Genomic DNA, 20,622 nt, shown 5'->3' on the forward strand with positions numbered 1-20,622 from the left:
TGATATCTTTGGAACCATTTACAACAGTAAGTATTTATTAAACACCTACAAAGTGCCAGGCACTTTGCTAAGTGCAGAGGATACAAAAGATGGCCATAATGGCTCTTGCTCTTAAGAAGTTTACAAATTAATAGGAGAGGAATTCTTTTGTAAAAATTTTTATTCATTTAATTTTTAATTTAATGAACAAAACAAGCATTTTTAAAATATAATATGGTTAAAAAAAGGTGATTGCATATGAAATTGAAAATCTATTATGTACAACTTGCTTTTCATTTTAAATATATAATAAAGTTATATAAATTTCCTTTTTTCCCTTCCATCCTCAACCCTAGAGATGGCTACATTTTCACACACACACACCCCCGATGTAAGGTCATTCTATACATGCTTCTATTTATCAATTCTTTCTGGGACAGGAATTCTTAAGTGCCTGCTATATAACAGGCAGGTACTGGAAACAAATGAATAAATGAAACAATCCCTTGTGGCAAATGAAAGATGAAATGACTGAGGAAACAAATGTTTTGTGTTTTGAGCATCAGTTTATTAAACAGTGCATGGTAATTGCACAACAAACTGGGACCAGGCCCCTTTCTTAACTTAGGTCTGGACCTGAATATACAGGAGATGTACTTTTATACATTAAAAACAATCAAACAGGACCAATTAATTACAAGCAAATAATACAATATTAGGTAATCTGATTTCTAATTGGAGGAAAGATTAGGGACTTTCCATGTTGGGAAGGGGGAAGGCAACAGGTTCAATTCCCTGAATTCAGAAAATGGTGTCCCACTCCCCCAAGAGTCTGTATATTATCAAAGGAACATGGAAACAATAATTAATTGTTCAGCATAGGGTCAGTTTTCAGGTAAGACATACAAGCTGCTTTGAGATGTTCAATTGTGAGAAAACTCCTTACATCACTTTTTATATCTGACTGGGTTTCTGGTCAGCATAACCTCAGTCCTTTGTTAAGGGTCTCTAAACAGCAGGTAGAGGTGGTCTTGTTTCCCAGCCACAAAGGGCTAATTTCAAACAATGCAATAAGGTTTTCTCTCAATTCCCACAATTTATTCAATTCTCACAAGACAGAAGTTGGACTTCACCTATAATTGAACAGAAAAAGAACTGAGCTACCTCTGGTATCGAGTCACAAAATGGAGTTAGTATGGTTGACTCAATTGCCTCAATGTACCACTTGCTGTCCTGGTACCTTCAGTTCCCTCACAGTGCTGGCAAGCAGTTTACATTCATTTGAACTTTATAAGAGTTAGAGGTATAGCTGGGTAAGCACGAATGTTTTTGGTGTTTCAGGAATCAGTGACATTCAAGGATGTGGCTGTGGAATTCACCCCAGAGGAGTGGGTACAATTGAACCCATCTCAGAAAAAGTTGTACAGGGATGTGATGCTGGAGAACTATAGGAATTTGGTCTCTTTGGGTAAGAAAAGCCTTGGTGTCTTGGAGTCTTGATATATGCTATGACAGCTTTCAAGATTTTAACAGTTATTCTCTGGTGTACAAGAGGAAAATATTCCTAATCCTTTTGTAGCCAAGAGACAGATGACTTGTGCTACCTGTTTCCAGGAAAAAAGGTCTTTGCTTAGTATGCCTGGAAATTGATTTCCTGATTTGTTGTTATCCTTGAGGATGTATCTTCCCCTCTCTGTTGCTTCAAATCCAAGATATTCTTTTTAATCCCAATGTAGGTTTCATCATGCACAGTATTCCCACCGTCTAAGCAGTCAAATGAACTATTTTTTCCTAAATCCTACTCAGTAATCCATTCTACCATAATATAGAATATCCTTCAGTGGTCCTTTGTACTATCCTTGAGGTCTTCCTAGCGTGCCTACTTGAGGGTTTGAACTGGTTTTGAATTCTTTTATTATGTTTTATAGATGTTTTTTTTTTAAAAAAAAAAGTAATTTCTTCTCCCTCTGCCACCTAAAAAAAAAGAAAAAAAATCCCTACTTCTCCCTCCAACCAGCCCATTAAGGCTCTCTTGGTTGGGGAAAAAAAAATCTCAGATGAAATGAGCTAACATAGTACCCTTGATGGTGTAGGGTACATTCAGCACCCTTATTCCCCTACCTTTCTACTAAGAGTTGGAAGAAATATTTCATCTATCTGTTCTATGATGGAACTCCAAGATGACTCCCTAGCTCTTTTTCCTTTTCAATGAACAGGATTTGCAGTTTCCAAACCAGATGTGATCTACCAGTTGGAAAGAAGGGAAGCGTCTTGGATGCCAGAGGCAGACATTCCAGGAAGCAGCTGTCCAGGTAACTACATAAAAACCAAGCAGTTGGGTCAATGCAAAATAGTGATCTGTTGGTCATTTTAGGTCAAAGCTCTTGTATAATGTTGAACAGAGTGGTCTATCAAAGCTTCTTAGATCTATTGGGAGGAGCTGAGACTTTAAAACTTCATTTTTTTACTTCAAGAACTTACTCATTTTTTAATGTATCTCTTTATTGCATTGTACCTGCACTCTCAAAGAAAGTTGTTGCCTCTGTGCAAGGCAGTTATTTCTCTTCTGTCCATTGAAGATTATCTTAAGCAGGTATTACCTGCCTCACTTCCATGAATTCATCCTCTGTTGTAAATTTTAAAACATTAATATTTAGTTACTATTTAATAACTCAATCAACATCAATTTAGTTAATTATTTAATATTAATTAATATTAAAGTAAAACTTCAGGATATTAAGTAATGTGTTCTTTTTGCTTCTCATTTCTCTTCTGATATTTTCTTTTGTTTTGTTTTTGTGATTATGTTGCTTTGCTGCTGTAACTTTTAAAAATATTTAATCCTAACCTAATTCTCATTTTTTCAGTCTGTCATGTTATGTGTCATCCTGTTTTTCTTTATGCTTTGAAATCATATTATTTGTAAAGGCACAATAATGTGTTCATATGACTTGTTTAACTATAACCCCATCATTGGACTTACAGGTTTTCATTATTTTGCGATTTCACAAAAAGCTATTGTGAACATTTTAGAGAGAGTTCTTTACTTTCAGTAATATTTTGAGGATGTAGACCTGGTAATAGGACCATTGGGTCAAATGATATGAATAGTTTTGGTTGGGAAAAAAAAATCTGAGATGAAATGAGCTAACATAGTACCCTTGATAGTGTAAGGTACATTCAGCACCCTTATGTGGTAATTGCACAACAAAGTGGGACCAGGCCCCTTTCTTAACTTAGGTCTGGACCTGAATATGCGGGAGATGTACTTTCATACATTAAAAACAATCAAACAGGACCAATTAATTACAAGCAAATAATACAATGTTAGGTAATCTGATTTCTAATTGGAGGAAATATTAGAGACTTTCCATGTTGGGAGGGGGGAAGGTACAGCTCTAAAATTATTACGTTACTTTTAAAAAAAATGGGAGCAGCAGTTTAATAAGTAGCTAATTTAACATAAGTACCAAAAGTTATCATTTTAAAGAATATTTGCTAATCTGATGGCTATTTATTGACACCTGTCAGTTCTCATTTTTACTTCTTTGATTACCAGATTTTGACTAATGTTTCAGGTCAATATTAATAATTTCTCTTGTCAGAAATACTTGTATGTCTTACTCTTACAAATTTTAATCAATTCCTTACAAAGTAGATGTGTTGGACTTTTTGAGGAAATTTCTGGCAACAATTGTGATGTTTTCCCTCTCACATTTTTTGTTTATTCTCTTTATTTCATGTATTTATTTCTTCTCCTCACTCTAAACTAAGTTCTCTATTTCCTTTCTGTTCAATCTTTTCCCTTCCTATTTTAAGCTCATCTGGTAAGACTACATTTGCAAGTTCTCAAAGTCATCTGTTTTTTTCTGAATAGTCTTATTCCATTCAAATGTCAACCACTTAAAGTAGAATTAAGGGTTAATTCATCCTTCCTGGTAATTTCATCCCAAGTGAATTCATTTACATATTTTACCTTTGAGTCTTCATACTTTCACATAAGATAAACTGATCCTTAGTGAAAGACTAGTGAGACTAGTCATATCAGGTGAGAAGGCAAGAGAAAAGCTCTGTTGCAGTTTCTTGGTGTGTTGTGGCAACACCATCTCAAAGAATTCAGGGGCAGCTAAGTGGCACAGTGGATAGAGTACTGGTCATGGAGTTAGGAGGACCTGAGTTCAAATCTGAACTCAGACACCTAATACTTCCTAGCTATGTGACTCTGGGCAAGTCACTTAACCACAATTGCCTCACCAAAAAATAAATAAATAAATAATGGAAATAAAAATATCAAAGAATTCAGACCTAGACCACCTCTCATCCAAGTATTGGCATTTATTGAGGATTGATGTCCCTCAGAAGTGGGCTGGGTTCTAAGAGGAACCAGGAACTTCAGAGAAAGCAAGATGGATTTTTATAGGGTAAAGATGCAATGATGAATATTAAAAAGGCAGGAGGGATTTGTTAAGGGATTAGGTAATGGAGAGGGTTCCCTTCTATGGTTCGGTAGTCAAACATCCTGGTTGTGCTGCCCTCTGATTGGCTAGCTTTATGGTCCTGTCTAGTCAAAATGGATAGTTAGGTACCATGGGCTTGTCTTGGACTAAATGGATGATGTGATTTTGGCTGAGTACAAGAATACACCTGTTCGAATATGTGAATTGGATCTAGGGGAAGTGGCTAGCTAGGGCCAGTGGCTATATTGAGTCTGGGGGCCTGTGGTGTGGTTAAAGCCAGATTAGGTGGTTAAATCAGGACATACCTGCTGTTCAGTGAGGCCTTTAAGGAAGTTAGAATATTGGGGCTGGGGGCAGATTCATCAGCTCTAAAACCTTTGAGCAACTAAGAACCTTGGGAAAGGGGGAAAAAGGCATGGTTAATCAGCTCTTTATTCTTCCTTTCAGAGAGCAGAGAATTTACTAGAGATAAACCTCCTGATTGTAATGAATGTGGGAAGGCCTTCAGTAGCAAGAATCATCTTGCTGTACATCAGAGAATTCATACTGGGGAGAAACCTTATGAATGTAGTGAATATGGGAAGGTCTTTAGGATTAAGAAACAACTTTCACTGCATCAGAGAATTCATACTGGAGAGAGATCTTACGAATGCAGTGAATGTGGGAAGACCTTCAGCCTGAAGACACAACTTGCTCAGCATCAAAGAATTAATTCTGGAGAGAAATCTTTTGTTTGGGAAGGTTTTTAGACTATGGACACTACTTTACGTCCATCAGATGATTCATACTAGAGTGATTCTTCATGAACATAAGGAGTGTGGGAACATCCCCCAGCTAACTAGACTGTGATTCTTAGTCCCTAGATGGAGTTCAGAGAGTATTTAGGCTCCCTGGGAGAAGAAGATATTCTTCTCCTCTGCAGAGGCTTCTAAAGGGGCAAAAATTTAGTGTTACTCTCCCATGGGCCTTTAGGGAGGGAGATGTGCTGGCTGAGCTAGAGGTTACTTAGAGAATGTGAGCAATGGGCATGTGAAGTCAGGCAAAACATTTCCATATTAGCCAGGTTACAAAGAAAAAAGAAGGTAAGAAAAATAAAAGCAAGTGAAAAAATATGCTTTAGTCTGCAGCAGAGTTCTTCAGTTCTTTTAACTGTTCATCATGAATCTTTTGTAGTTTTCATGGATCATTGTATGGATCAGAGTAGACAGGTCTTTCACAGCTAATTATTGTTAGAGTATTGCTGTTTCTTTATAGGGTGTTCTTTTGATTCTGCTCAGTTTGCCTCAGTTCCTGCAAGTTTTTCTAGGTTTTTCTGACAACCCTTCTGCCATCTCAGGATCTAAAAAGTGTGAAGTGGTGTCTCTTCATTGTGATTTGGATTGTTGTGTATTATTGACTTTGAACATTTTTTCACTGGACTATTGATAGCTTTCATTTCTTTGACTATTTTTCAGTTGGGGAATGGCTTTTATAAGTTTGGTTCAATTCCCCATATATTTGACAAATGAGACCTTTATTAGAGAATTTTGTGGTAAAAACTGTTAACATTTTGCTGCTTGCCTTTTTATTTTTCTGCTTTGGTTTTGTCTATGTAAAGACTTAAATTTCATGTCATCGAAATTATGCATATTACCTCCTGTGGTCATCTGTGTCTTCTTTGATCATAAATTCTTCCCTTATCCAAAGACATGACAGATTTTTAATCTGCTGTCCATTTCTGTCTTATGGGTAAATTCATCCCATTCACATTCTAAGCTTCAATGAATTGTGCTGTATTTTCCTCCTTGCAATTTTTCCTCACTATCCTTCTTACTCTATTTACCGTATCCCTCCTCACTCCTCTACTTCACTTCTTCTTTTTTTTTTTTAAAAGCAATTGGAATTAAGTGACTTGCCCAGGGTCACACAGCTAGTAAGTGTCAAGTGTTTGGTCTGAGGTCAGATTTGAACTCAGGTCCTACCTGACTTCAGGGCGGGTGCTCTATCCATTGTGCCAACTAGCTGCCCCCATACTTCTACTTTACTTCTACCTGCTACCTTGCCCTCCTATTCCTTAAACTACCTACCCTCATCCCCTTGCCCTCTTATTTCTTTCTGAATTTAGAAAACTTTTGGCTTAGATTCTTAAAATCTAGCCACTGCTTAGATTCTTATAATCCAGCCACTGCTTAGATTCTTATAATCTTTCCACTGCTTACCCATGTTCAGACTCCTTAAGAGTCTGGCCAATATGATGGATGTTCTAATAAACCTTGTCTTTGGCTGAGAGAAGGCTTGGGTCGAATTCTTTCATGCAGGGCCCATGTGTTGTGATTTTGGGGCCCCTGAACCCCTAAACCGATCATTTTGGTGGCCTGTACAGGGAAACTGCCTAACCCCAAGTTCTTCTCCAGCCAAGACTGGAATGTGTGTAAGCCTGCCCCCTTCCCTCCTTTCTTGCTGTGCAGTTGGAGTTGCTCTGCAAGCACCAAGACTTGGAGGTGCTTTTTGGGTGGACAGTTACGAGGCTGTCTAACACTGGGCCTGACGCTCTCAGGCTCTCGGTCCACTGGGTCGGTTTGAGGCCATGGACCTGGGTACACCTTCCACAGCATAGAGGACAAGGTTGGATGTCCTATCCAGAAGTATATGAATCCCCTCAGAGCTAGGGAATTGGGGAAAACTGCAGTTGCTTTTTGGTTCCCTGAGGCTTACTTACTCCCTTCCCTCTGCACCTCTGAATCCTCCTTCATGGAGGTTACAGGGAAAGTTAGAACAGCTAAAAATATCTTGGCATATTCTGGAGGTTTTGTGATTGATCGTTAGGGAGTTTTGAAACACCTTTGATTTCGCCCTCTCCCACCTTGGAAAGGAAAGAGGAGGGAGGGGCAGCAGCTATGGCATGGGCCCTCCTGGCAATGGCTTTGGGCCCTATGGCAATCTTTGCTTGGAAGCATTACCCAGGTTCAGCACATCCTGCTTAAGGTAAAGAAGCTAGCCTTCTACTTGGGTAAGCATGCTCTTTTAAATTTGTAGTTTTAACTGTTAATAATGAGATGTTGATTCTCTGTGCAAAGTAATTTGGAAGTGCATTTAACAAAACTGAAGTCACCTGATTGGTAATGGGTTTGTTTCAAGTTTCAAATTGGTGAACTTTCTGTATCAGTTCTGTCAAGCAACTTTGCATAATTTGGTTACTGCTAAAATAATTTAGCTATTGTTGGTTATTGTTTTAATGTGTAAACTAGCCAAAAAGTTTGTTTGGGTTATGTATGGCTTGCTGAGAATTTGCCGGTGTATAGAAATCTCTAATGATTGGCTTTTTACACCAGGACATATTTAAGTTTGAGATGTAAATCCTGGAAAAGTTTTTCCTAAGCTGTGATTAGTAAAACTTGCTGTTTGAGGTAAAAGCTCATAGAATTTTATTTTGAGTTGTCTGATGGGTCATAATCCATTGACAATAATCCACCGTCTGAGAGAAATGCCACAAGCTACTCAGAGAAGATGATACTGGTGGGAAGTCAGCATCGGGAAAAGCTGAGAGGACAATTTTAGCCTCAGTCTAAGATGGGATCCTCCTGGCTCAGTTTCCCCATTATGTTCCTTTGAAAGGGAATGTTACCCACCTGGCTATTCCTCAGTCTGGCTATGAGGTGGATTTGATACTACATGGTTAGAAATCTTAATTATCTGAATCCAGACAGAGCTAAGGATGTTTTATCCTCTCAAAGTTGGGCCCTAAATCTAGTCCCTGCTTTATATCTGGGCCCTACAGTTTTTTCTGTCAGATTTATGTCTTCTAGACTACAGGCCATTCACCTACAGTTGGTAGCAAACAGCGAGTACCAACCAATGTCCCCCCATGGCTCCCTGGATGCAGCCTGGGCTCTGTTCCAGTCAACCTCCTCTTTGGGACCCTCTTGAGGCAGGGACAGCTCTACGCTCCTTGCCAGCAGGAAGCAGTTTCAGAAGTTGAGACCTTTACCCCTTACCCCAAAAGAATTTGGGTTCCCATTTGTTTGAGGGGGGAATGATGGGGTTGGGATCTGGGCCCCAGAAAGGAAAAACCCTGGACTTTCCCACATGACCAAATCTCTTGGCTTTAGCCTGGGGCTATAATCCCATCAACTGTCCTTTCATCGTAGCTATACCCAATCCCCCAATTCTGTTATCCTTGACCTAGCCTGGCCCTGCACTGTCTTGCCTCCCTATGGACCCAGGCCATTTCCCACCCTTGGTCCCACCTAGGCTCCACTTTCCTGGAATTCTGGTACCTCATAGACTACTAGGCCACTCCTAGATATTACCTCATAGGCTACTTGGCCACTCCTGGATCCCTCCCACAGTCTTTCTGTATATAAGGTCCATCTTGTCTCCATTAAGATGCTTAGATTCTTAAAATCTAGCCACTGCTTGCCCATGTTCAGACTCCTTAAGAGTTCGCCCAATGTGATGGATGTTCTAATAAACCTTGTCCTTGGCTGAAAAAAAAAAAACTCTTATACATATATACATATATAAATATATATATGTGTGTGTATGTGTGTCTAAAAGTGTTTTATATATAATATATATATATATACATATATATATGTTCCATCTTTTACCCATTCCCAATGAAAGTAAAGTCCCACCCTCCCCCCTACTTCTTCTGTATCAGTTTTGTTTGTTTTTTTTTTGGTAAGGTGATTGAGTTTAAGTGACTTGCCCAGAGTCACACAGGTAGGAAATATTATGTGTCTGAGGCTGGATCTGAACTCAGGTCCTCCTGACTCCAGGGTTGGTACTCTATCCACTGCACCACCTAGCTGCCCCTATTTCTTCCTTTTGTGCCTCATTTATAAGATAAGTACTCCTTTTTATCTCTCTATATTGATTTTGAGAAACATAACATCAGACACACCTCAGCCCAAGCCTTTCCTTCAGACTATCCAAACAATAAGTCATAAGAGTACTGATAACATTTTTACATATAAGAAGTAAACAATTTGTCCTTTTTGAGTCCCTTATAATTGGTCTTTGATCTTTACCTTATATTTCTCCTGAATCTCATATGTCAGATTTTCCATGAAGTTCTGCTGTTTTTGCCACGAATACCTGAAAGTCTTTCAGTTCATTAAATGTCCATTTTTTTTTTATTCAGGATTTTACTAACTTTGCTTGGTAAGTTACCCTTGGTTGTCACCCCAGCTCTTTTGCTCTGTGAAATATAGTGTTCTAAGGCCTATGGTCCTTCACTGTAATAGCTGCTAGGTCTTGTGCACCTCCAATTGTAGCTCCATGATATTTAAATTGTTGTTGCTTGCAACATTTTGTCCTTAAACTGGGAGCTTTGAAACTTGGCTATGATATTCCTGTAAGTTTTCGTCCTGAGATATCTTTCAGATAGTGATTGGTGGATTTTTTCTATTTCTGCTTTGCCTTCCTGTTCTAGAACTTTAGGGCAATTTTCCTTGATAATTTCTTGTAATATTGTATCAAGGTGTTTTCTTTTTTATCATATCTTCCAGGTAGACCAAATATTCTTATATTATTTCTCCTTGATCTGTTCTCCAGATCCCTTGTTTTTCCGATGAGATATTTCACATTCTCTTCTATTTTTTCATTCTTTTGATTTTGTTTTATTATTTCTTGGTGTCTTAAAATGTCATTAGCTTCCCCTTGCTCAATTCTAGTTTTCAAGGAGCTATTTTCTTACTTAAGTTTTTCATTCTCTGTTTCAAGTTGATTAACTTTGTTTTTATAATTTTCTTGGATTGCTCTTGGTTTTTTTTTTCTCTAAATTTTCCATGATCTCTCTAATTTGATTTTTAAAGTTCTTCTAAGAACTCTTTTTGTGCTTGGGACCATTTGACATTTCTCACTGAAAAAGGATTAGCTTTTTTACTCCATTATCTTCCTGTGAATATGAACCCTGATCTTTCCTGTCCCCATAGTACCTATCTATGGTTGGGTTTTTTCTCCGTAGCTTACTCATTTTTATTTTGTTTTATTTTATTTTATTTTATTTTTAGCAGCTATTAGTATAATCAAGTTCTAGTCCCAAGGTGTAGGTAAGATGCCCCAAGTCTCAGGTCCTTCTTACTGGTATTTTCTGAGGTCTGTCTTGGGGCCCAACCTTAGGCTGTCCTCTCACTCCTAAGCCATGGCTAGGGGCCCTAGCTATGCTGTCCCACACATGTGCTTGCTCCCTGTGGTCCCTCTGGTGGCTGCAAACTACAACTGTCCTCTCTGCCCTGGAACTGAAGCCAGGGACTCCGCTCTCCTGAGAGGGCCCACAGCCAGCAGGGTCTGTGCCCTGTCCCCAGGCATGGTGAGTGCAGCTCCTCCCCGCAGCCTCTGGGATATGTCTGGTCAGCACAGCTGTGCTTGGCATCTCTTGACAGTGGAACACCTGTCAGCCTTCTCCTGCTCAGCCTTCAGACCCCCACACTGTCCATGAGGTGAAAGCTTCTGAGGCTGAAGCTTCCTCCCAATCCGGCTGCCCCCAGGGCTCGTTGTTTGTAGATTCAGAAGAGTTGGCCTAGAGATGTTTGTACTTCACTCAGGCTGAACTTCCACTTCTGGAGGTCAAGTAGTTCTTGGGAACTTCTTGGATTGTCTTAGGTGGACTACTGCTTTACCCTGATCTTTGTTTATTTTTGCTGCTCTACATTCCCTCTGAGGCTGTGCTCTTTTTCTTTTTTTTTTTTTTGAAGAAATTTGGAGAGCCAAAAGTTTTCTGACCTACTCTGCCACCTGCCCAGAATCCTCTCTCATTTGTGTATATTCTTTCCTGTTTGAACCACGTGAGAGTGTGGTTCAAGCTTTGTCACTCTTCTCCCTTTTCCTTTACAATTTAAAAGGTCTTTTTTTGCCTTTTTTTTTCTATTATTTCCCCCATTTTCCCTAATGAATGTAGAGAATTACATTTTCCTTATGAATGTAGTGAATGTGAGAAGGCCTTCAGGGTTAAGTCAGGGTTTAGTGATCATCAGAAAATTCATACTGGAGAGAAACCTTATGAAAGTAGTGAATGTGGAAAGTCCTTCAAGAATAAGCGATATTACGCTGTGCATCAGAAAATTCATATTGGAGAGAAACCTTATGAATGTAATGAATGTGGAAAGGCCTTCAGGAATAAGGGAAATCTTACTGTGCATCAGAGAATTCATACTGGAGAAAAACCTTATGAATGTAGTGGATGTGGAAAGGCCTTCAGGATTAAGAAATACCTTATAATGTATCAGAGAATTCATACTGGAGAGAAACCTTATGAATGCAGTGAATGTGGAAAGGCCTTCAAGAATAAGAAATATCATACTCTGCATCAGAAAATTCATATTGGAGAGAAACCTTATGAATGAAAGAAAAAGCCCTACTTCTCTCTCCAGCAAGCCGATTAACCTCCCCACCCCATGGTTGAAAAATTTCAGACAAAATCAGCTAACATAGTGCCCTTGGTGGTATAAAATACATCCAGCACCCTTATTCTCCTACCTTTCTATTATTAAGAGTTTGAAGGAGTATTTCTTCTATCAATTCAATGATGGAACTCTGCAATGACTCCCTAGCACTTTCATTTTCAATGACCAGGATTTTCAGTTTCCAAACCAAATGTGATTTCCCAGTTGGAAAGAAAGGAAACATCTTGGATGCCAGAGGCAGATATTCCAAGAAGCAGCTGTCCAGGTGACTACATAAAAACCAAGCAGATGGGTCATTGCAAAACAGTGATCTGTTGGTCATTTTAGGTCCAAACTCTTGTACAGAGTTGAACAGAGTAATCTATCAAAGCTTCTCAGGCTGTTGAGAGGAGTTGAAACTTTTTAAACTTCATTTTTTACCTCAAGAAATTATTTTTTTAATGTATCTCTTTACTGAAATGTACCTCCACTCTCAAAGAAAGTTGTTGCCTCAGTACAGGGCAGTTATTTCTCTTCTGTTCGTTGAAGATCATCTTAGTTCTCCTGCCTCACTTGCATGAATTCATTCTTTTAAAATAAGCACATTATTTAAGGTATTCAGTAATGTACTCTTTTTGCTTGTGAGTTTTTGTCTGATATTTCTTGTGTTTTGTGTTTATGATTATATTGCCTTGCTGCTACTTTTAAAAATAATCCTCACCTAATTCCCCTTTCTTCAGTCTATCATGTTATGTGTCATCCTGTTTTTCCTTATGCTTTGAAATTATGTTTATAAAGGCAAATTAATATGTTTATGAGACAGGACTTTTTTAGCCATAACCCCATCATTGCAACTATAGACTTTCATTATTTTGCTCTTTCACAAAAAACTGTTGTGAAAATTTTACAGAGAGTGCTTTCTTTGCTTTCGGTAACCTTTTGAGGATGTAGACTAAGTAGTAGGACCCTTGGTCCAAAGATATGAAAAGTTTTGTACTTGTAGCTAAAACTACTCTTCCTTTTCAGAAAAAAATGGCATCAACAGATTAATAAGTTCGCTATTTCCACATAACTGCCAAAATTTATCATTTTAATGTTATCCTTGCTAATCTGGTGGCTATTGCTACTTCCAAATTGTTTTCATTTTTACTTCTTTGATTACCAGAGTTTGAGTAATGTTTCAGGTAATTATTAGTAATTTCTCTTGTCAAAAATACCTCTATCTCTTACTCCTACAAATTTCAATCAATTCCTTATAAAGTAGACATGTTGGATTTTTAGAGGAAATTTATGTCAACAATTGTCACATTCCCCCCCCCATATTTTTTCTTTATTCTGTTTACTTCATGTATCCATTTTTCCTCCTCACTCTAAACTCAATTATCTGTTTTCTTTCTATTCAGTTTTTTTCCCCCTTCCTGTTTTCACCTGAGATACATTTGCAAGTTCTTAAGAGTCATCTGTTTTTTTTCTGAATAATCTTATTCCATTCAAATGTCATCCATGTAGAGTTAAGGGTTCATTCATCCCTGAAGGTATTTTCATACTTAGTCAATTCATTTACATATGTTACCTTTGAGTCATCATACTTTCAGATAAGATATATTGATTCTCAGTGACTAGTGAGACTAGTCTTCTCAAGTGAGAAGGCAAGAGAACAGCTCTAAAACCTTTGAACAACTAAGAACATTGGGAAAAGGTTAAAAAGGCAGGATTAATCAAGTCCTCATTCTTTGAGAGAGCAGAGAATTTACTGCAGGTAAACCTTTTGAATGTAATGAACATAGGTAGGCATTTAGGAGCAAGGAGCATTTTGCTGTTCAGCAGAGAATTCATACTGGAGAGAAGCCTTATGAATGTAGTGAATGTGGGAAGGCCTTCAGGAGGAAGAAACTACTTTCTCTGCACCACAGAAGTCATGCTGAAGAGAAACCTTATGAATGTAATGAATTGGGAAGATCTTCAGAATAAGGATACATCTTAGTAGACACCAAAGAATTTGTTCACAAAAGAAAGCTTAAGAGTGTAATGCATGTAGGAAGGCCTTTGTGTGGAGACACTTCTTTATGTCTATCAGAGAATTCATCCTGGTGAGATTTCTCATGAATGTAAGGAGTGTGGGAAGGCCTTCCATTGCAAAATCCAAAATTCATGCTGGAGAAACACTTTATGTATGTAGTGAATATGGGGAGGCCTTCAGGATGAAGCCGCATTTATTGTGCATTGGAGAATTCATACTGAAGAAATTCTTTATGAATGTGTGTCATGTGGGAATGCCTTCTAGCACATATCAGATCTTTATGAACTTCAAATAATTCATACCTTATGAATGTAATGTAGGAGGCAAGTTTAGACTAAGGACACTACTTTATATCCATCAGATAATTCATACTAGAGTGATTTCTCATGAATGTAAGAATTGTGGGAAGATCTCCAAGCTGATTGGACTGTGATTCTGAGTCCCTAGAGACAGTTCAGAGAGTCCTTATTTAGGAAAGAATATCCCTCCCCTCTGTAGAGGCCTCTAAAAGGGCAGAGATTTATTGTTAACCCCCCATGGGTCTTCAGGGAGGGAAAGGATGTGTTGGCTCAGCCAGAGGTTACTAATGAGTGAATGGTGGTATTGAGAGATCCTTAGTATTAACTTTGATCCTTGGGCATATGGCATGCAAGACACTTTGGATGACCTCTTGGCCATCAGAGGATCCTGAGCCTAATGTGTGATGAATAATTGTTGACAGTGCTAGCTCTTTTGCCATGGCAGGTCTGGAGTGGGCGGCTGTGCAGAGATGAAGCTCAGCATCTCTTTCCCAGCCTCTGACTGTCAGAAACTCATCGAATTTGATGATGAGAGAAAGCTGCCGACTTTATGAGAAACAGATGGCCACTAAAGTTTCTGCTGATGCTCTGGTTGAAGAACGGAAGGGTTATGTGGTCTGTATCAGTGGTGAGAATGACAAACAAGGCTTCTCCATGAAGCAGGGTGTTTTGGCTCACGGACATGTCCGCCTGCTGCTCAGCATGGGCCATTTTTGCTATCACCCAGAAGAACTGGAGAAAGAAAACGTAAATCTGTTAGGGGCTACATTGTGAATGCCTACCTGAGCGTCCTCAACTTGGTTATTGTGAAGAAAGGTGAGATAGCTATACCAGGACTGACAGATAAGACCGTGCCTCGTTGCCTGTGGCCCAAAAAAGCTAGCAGAATCCACAAACTTTTCAGCTTGTCCAAAGAAGAAGATGTCCGGCAGTATATTGTGAGAAAGCCTCTCAACAAGGAAGGTAAGAAACCCAGGACCAAGGCTGCTAAAATTCAGCATCTGGTGACTCCCCGAGTTTTGCAGCAGAAACGTAGACACATTGCTTTGAAGAAGCAACGTACCCAGAAGAACAAGGAAGAAGCAGCAGAAGATGCTAAGCTTTTGACCAAGAGAATGAAGGCGGCTAAAGAAAAACTACAGGAACAGATCGCTAAGAGACGTTGACTGTCTTCCCTGAGAGCCTACACCTTGAAATCTGAGTCCAGTCAAAAATAAAATTTCTAAAAATGTGTGAGAAATAAATAACTTTTGTCAAGTAAAAAGAAAATTGTTGACAGTGTTTGAGGAATACATCATAATCTGAGCTGTGTTCCTGCTGTTGCTGGTGCTGCTTCTGCTCATATTCACTTGGGTAGCCACTGTGGACCTGTGATGAGTGAATTAAAAAAGACATTCTGTCCTCTCTCAGTATGCCTGCAATTTGACCCTGACTCTTTATTCATGTTAATATTATTCCTAGCTAGATGTTGAAGGACTGTTAATGGTATTTGCTCCCAGGAAGGGCTGGCGACCCCTCCAGCAACTGAGCATTCCTAAACAGGAATGCTTTCAAGGATAGTTTTGAGAGCAGCTTCTTTCCTACAGGTCATGTATTTTTGTCAAAAAGCCTTTTTTGTTAGAAGGAATTATTAAAGGTAGCCCTGAGCCATCTTTGGAGTCTTCCCCTGGTACAGATGTGTAGCCTGGGACTTTCCCATTGGGACTCTCAAGGCTGAACCTGGGACTCCCCAGCTACATGATCCAGATGTAGTTGATTCTTCTGACTGTGGTGACTGATTGTGACTTGAGTTGTTATTTATTGAGATCTGTGTTTGATTGTGGTAAGATTGCTAAGTTATTATTGATTGAGACTTATATTGTTACCTATTGGGACTTACTAACTCTAACTCTATTCTACTTGCTAACCTTAATCCTATTTTACTATTGTAATAATAAATATTATGTGTGTGTATATATATATATATATATATATATATATATACACACACACACATACTATCAAACCTGAGACTCTGTATCATTCTAAACCAATCTGAACCAAAACTAAATTAAGCTATAGTAAATAAGGCTGCTTCGCAATACAAGACCATAAAGATTTGGAATCACCTTAAATAAAACAAAGCATCACAAGGCAGATGTTGAAGCAATGTGATTTTTGCCCAATGCTCTGAATGTCAAAGAGAAGTTCATTGAAATGCAGGTAAACAGCAGGATTAACTATAGCCTTCTTATGGTAGCCAAATGCCTTGTCATCTAATTAGTGATACACAAGAAAAGATGAGTTAGATTTTTGCTATGATTAAGGAATATAAACAGAGTTTTCAATAAGAAAATAAAAGTCATTAATAATAATGGAGAAGTACTCTAAATCACTATTGATTAGAGAAATACAAATGAAAACAACTTTGAGGTTACATGGCACACTCCTTCAGATTGGCCAATGTGATAGTAAAGGAGAATGACAAATCCTTGAGGGGATGTGGAAAAGTAGGGTCACTAATATACAGACCTTCTGTATGAGTTCAGAAATTACTCTGCATCAGAGGATTCTTACGAGAAAAAACTATTCCATGGGGGAATGTGAGAAGGCCTTCAAGATGAAGACCCAACTTACAGTGCATCAGAGAATTCCTACTGAAGGGATTCCTTATGAATGCAAATTGTGCAGGAATGTCTTCCACTATATGCCAGAACTTATTCAATGTCGAAGAATCCTTATTGGAAAGAACATTTTTGAATGTAATATATTTGGGAAAACCTTCCACCTGAATTCAGAACTTCCTTGACATCTGGGAGTTTGTACTGCTAAGAAACATTATGAATGTGGAAATGTCTTCACTCATACCACAGAACTTCTTTGACATAAGAGAATTCTTATTGGGGAAAAAATCTTATAAAAGCAATTAATGTGAGAATGTCTTCAGATTGTGGGCACACCTTACTCTGAATCAGAGAAATCATACTAAAAAGAACTAGTATTCATTTAATGAATATGAGATGGCTTTCAGACTGAAACAAAAGGCAGAGCCAGAATGGTGGAGGAAAGCCAGCATTTTTTGCCAAGTTCTCCCAACACATCCCCTCCATAACAACTTTAAAAATGCACCAAACTGAATTCTGAGTGAAAATGAAGGAAAAGTCACAGTAACTTATTTTTAACAGGAATTTAGGAAGTCAGAGATGTATGTAGGCATTGAGGGGGGAACTGGCCAGGAGTGTAATGCATAGGGTGTAAGCCCAGCAGTGCTGAGTGGCCTAGTGCCCAAAGAAGGGAAGGGGACTAAACATTTGGTCACAAAGATTCCAGTGGAACCCTGTGCTAGCACTCGGTACAGGATCAGGTGCCATTTGGCAGCTTCATCACCTATTACTCACTTCTGGTTTGTTACTTCCAGTACAGAATGGAGTAGTTACACTGGCAAAGGAACAGATAACCTTACTTAGTTCAGGTAAGATACCAGCTTGTAAACCCAGAGGGCGGTGACCTGACTTCTCCGTGGATCAAACTCTCTTAGAAGCAACAAAAACTTATAAGTCCCTAGGCTTAACCCAGAAAGCAGTAGGACATAAAAATCAGAAGACCAGATTGGAAAGCTGTCTCCAGAGGTGGTCAGAACCCAACACTAACAAAAAGTCCAAACTCAAAGAAACAGGCTAGAAAAATGAGCAAAGTACCAAAAAAAAAAAAAAAGAATTTGACAGTAAAAAGCTTCTGTGGGCCCAGGGAAGCTCAAGACAAGCTCAAAGCCAATGGCTTACAAATGTCTACAGTGAAGGCCTCAAAGAAAAATGCAGATTGGACACAAGCCCAAAAAGAATTCCTTGACAAACTCAAGAATTTTTTTTTTTACTATAGCTAAATTTAAATCAAGTAATAATGGTAAAACAAAGTTTGGGAGAATAAATAACTATTATGGCACAAGAATTGACAGCTTGGTAAAAGATACACAAGAAAAGTACTGAAGAAAATAATTTCTTACAAAACAGAATTGGCCAAACAGTTAAAAGAGGCACAAAAATCTCACAGAAGAAAATAACTTCTAAAAATTAGAATTGGTCAAATGGAAGCTATTGATTCCATGAGACATCAACAGTAAAATGATATCCAAAGACTGAAAATTTCAAAGAAAATGTGAAACATTTCACCAGAAAAAACTAACCTGAAAAATAGGCCAAGGAAAGATAACGTAGGAATTATTGAACCACCTAAAATCCATGACTTAAAAGGAGGCTAAACATCATATTTCAACATTATAAAGGAAAACTGTCTAGATATAGTAGGACCAGAAGGCAGAGTAGAAATGGAAGGAATCCACCAGTTTCTTCCTGAATGAGATCTCAAAATGAAAACTCCTAGTAATGACAGCCAAAATCCAGAGCTTCCAGGTCAAAGAGAAAATACAGCAACCATCCAGAAAGATACAGTTCAAATATCATGGAACCACAGTTAGAATCAAACAAGCTACAGGAACAGAGGATTTGGAGTGTAATATTCCAGATAGCAAAAGAAGTTGGTTATAACCAAGAATGACCTACCCAGCAAAACTGAGTAGAATACTATAGGGGGGAGGGTAGAGAATGGATATTTATTGAAATAGAAGATTTTCAAGCATGTGTGATGAAAAGACCACTACTGAATAGGAAAAAAAAATAGCACTTAAATACGAGACCCAGAAAAGCATAAAAAGGTAAGCATGAGTGAGAAGTAAGGAAATTAATGATGATTTAATTGTTTTTATTGCTAAATGTACTCCTCAGAATCCCTAAGGACTTTTTCATCCTTAGGGCAGTCAGAGTCTACTTAGAGGGCATGGGTATGAATCTAGTATATTAGGATAATCTCAAAAGAAAAATGGCTGCTTTACATTTTGGAGAATTCAGTGCACCGGGAAAGGGGGAAGGAGAGGAAGAATAGGAAAAATTATCTCATAAAAGATGTGTAAGGATGACATTTTAAAATGTAGGGGGAAATGGAAGTGGAGCAGGCTTTGCTTGAACCTCATTTTCATCTGAATTGCTTCAGAAAGGAAAGAAACACACACACACATACATATATGCATGCACACATGCACAATTTGGAAATAGAAATTCATCTTGCCCAAGAAAGAAGTAGGCTGGGAAGGGGCTAAGAGAATGAGACAGGGTATGAGAAGAGGGAGGGTAGATTCAAAAGAGACTCTTAAAGAGGGGAAGGCTAAAGAAAAGACAGAGAAATAGAAGAGAATAGAATGGAGTGCAGTACATAGTTAGCAATCCTAACTGCACTTGAATGGATAAACTCACCAGGAAGACAATCTATTCAGTAACAGCAGTATTGTAAAGATAACTGAAAGACTTAGCCACTCTGATCAGTACAATGGTCCACCGCAACTCCAAAGGACTCATGATGAAAAATGTTCTTCTCCTGCAGGTAGAGAACTGATTGATTCAGAGTGCAGATTTAGAGGCATATTTTTTCTTTCCTTTATTTTTCTTGCTTTTTTCCCCCTGGAATATGATTAAAGCCGAAAAATGTTTTACATGACCATTTGTATAATAGATATCATATTACTTGCTTTCTCTGATCTGGGGAATGAGTGGAAGAAGGGAGAGAATTTGGAACTGAAAATTTAAATAAAATTTAAATGCTACATCAGTAGGTTTCTTGTATTAAGTGAAGCAGAAGGAAGAGGCAGAGGTCCTTCATTGTCTATTATGCATGTTTTCTCTCCATTCCTTCCTGTATGCATTGGCAAAATAATCTTCCTAACCTATAGCTAAGATAAATGGAATGTGGCAAAGAGGGATTATGACTTTGCCACTACTATTCCTGTGGTCAGAGATGTGCTATTTGCTCCTCTGGGATCCAACAGAAAAACAGCATCTTGAACAATGACTCCATTGTCCCCTAAAACTTGCAGAGATCAAGGCCTATAATCCTTCCCTCAAGTTTATAGTTGTATGATCCACAAGGTGGTGAAGTGTTTGATTTCCATAATCAGCTACTTCATAACAATTTTAAAAGCATGTGTCAGATCCACAGTAATTAGAGTTAAATTTGCAAGTTAAAACAGAAAGAGCACCCAAGATAAAAGCCACATGAAATGATGATGAGAAAGTGAAATACTTGGAGCTGCAACTCAGTGTTTACTCCCTAGCCCACATACCATTCAAGACAAAGTAGGGGCAAGTTATTATAGAATTGATGTTTGGTTTCAAACTATCTGGGTATATCAGTGGTTCTTCCCTGGAAGTGACTCAATCTGAACATGCCATAGCTCACAAGAGATGAAAGCCTAAATCTGCACAGCTGTCAGAAGGAAAGGAAGTGCATTTGGTGTGGAGGACAGCAGATGGCATCAAAGTCATAAAGCCCTAGAGGTTTCCATGCGTGAGGGACAGACTAGGAAGCCAGCTGTCCTCTAAGAATTGACTAGGGGAAAGGAAATTGACATCAAGGTGGTGCCGAATAGTGTTTTTCTGACATAACTAAGGCAATTTTTGTTACTTATGGCCACA

General features: G+C 38.5%; 1 pseudogene; it reads left to right on the forward strand.

Annotated features, from left to right (window-relative positions):
* Positions 1 to 1,351: 1,351 nt before the first annotated feature.
* Positions 1,352 to 16,023, forward strand: LOC114042442 (annotated as a pseudogene).
* The last annotated feature ends 4,599 nt before the right edge of the window (positions 16,024 to 20,622 follow it).

The sequence above is a fragment of the Vombatus ursinus genome, unplaced genomic scaffold (genome assembly GCF_900497805.2).
Source record: "Vombatus ursinus unplaced genomic scaffold, bare-nosed wombat genome assembly UNPS02014459.1, whole genome shotgun sequence".
Lineage (NCBI taxonomy): Eukaryota > Metazoa > Chordata > Mammalia > Diprotodontia > Vombatidae > Vombatus > Vombatus ursinus.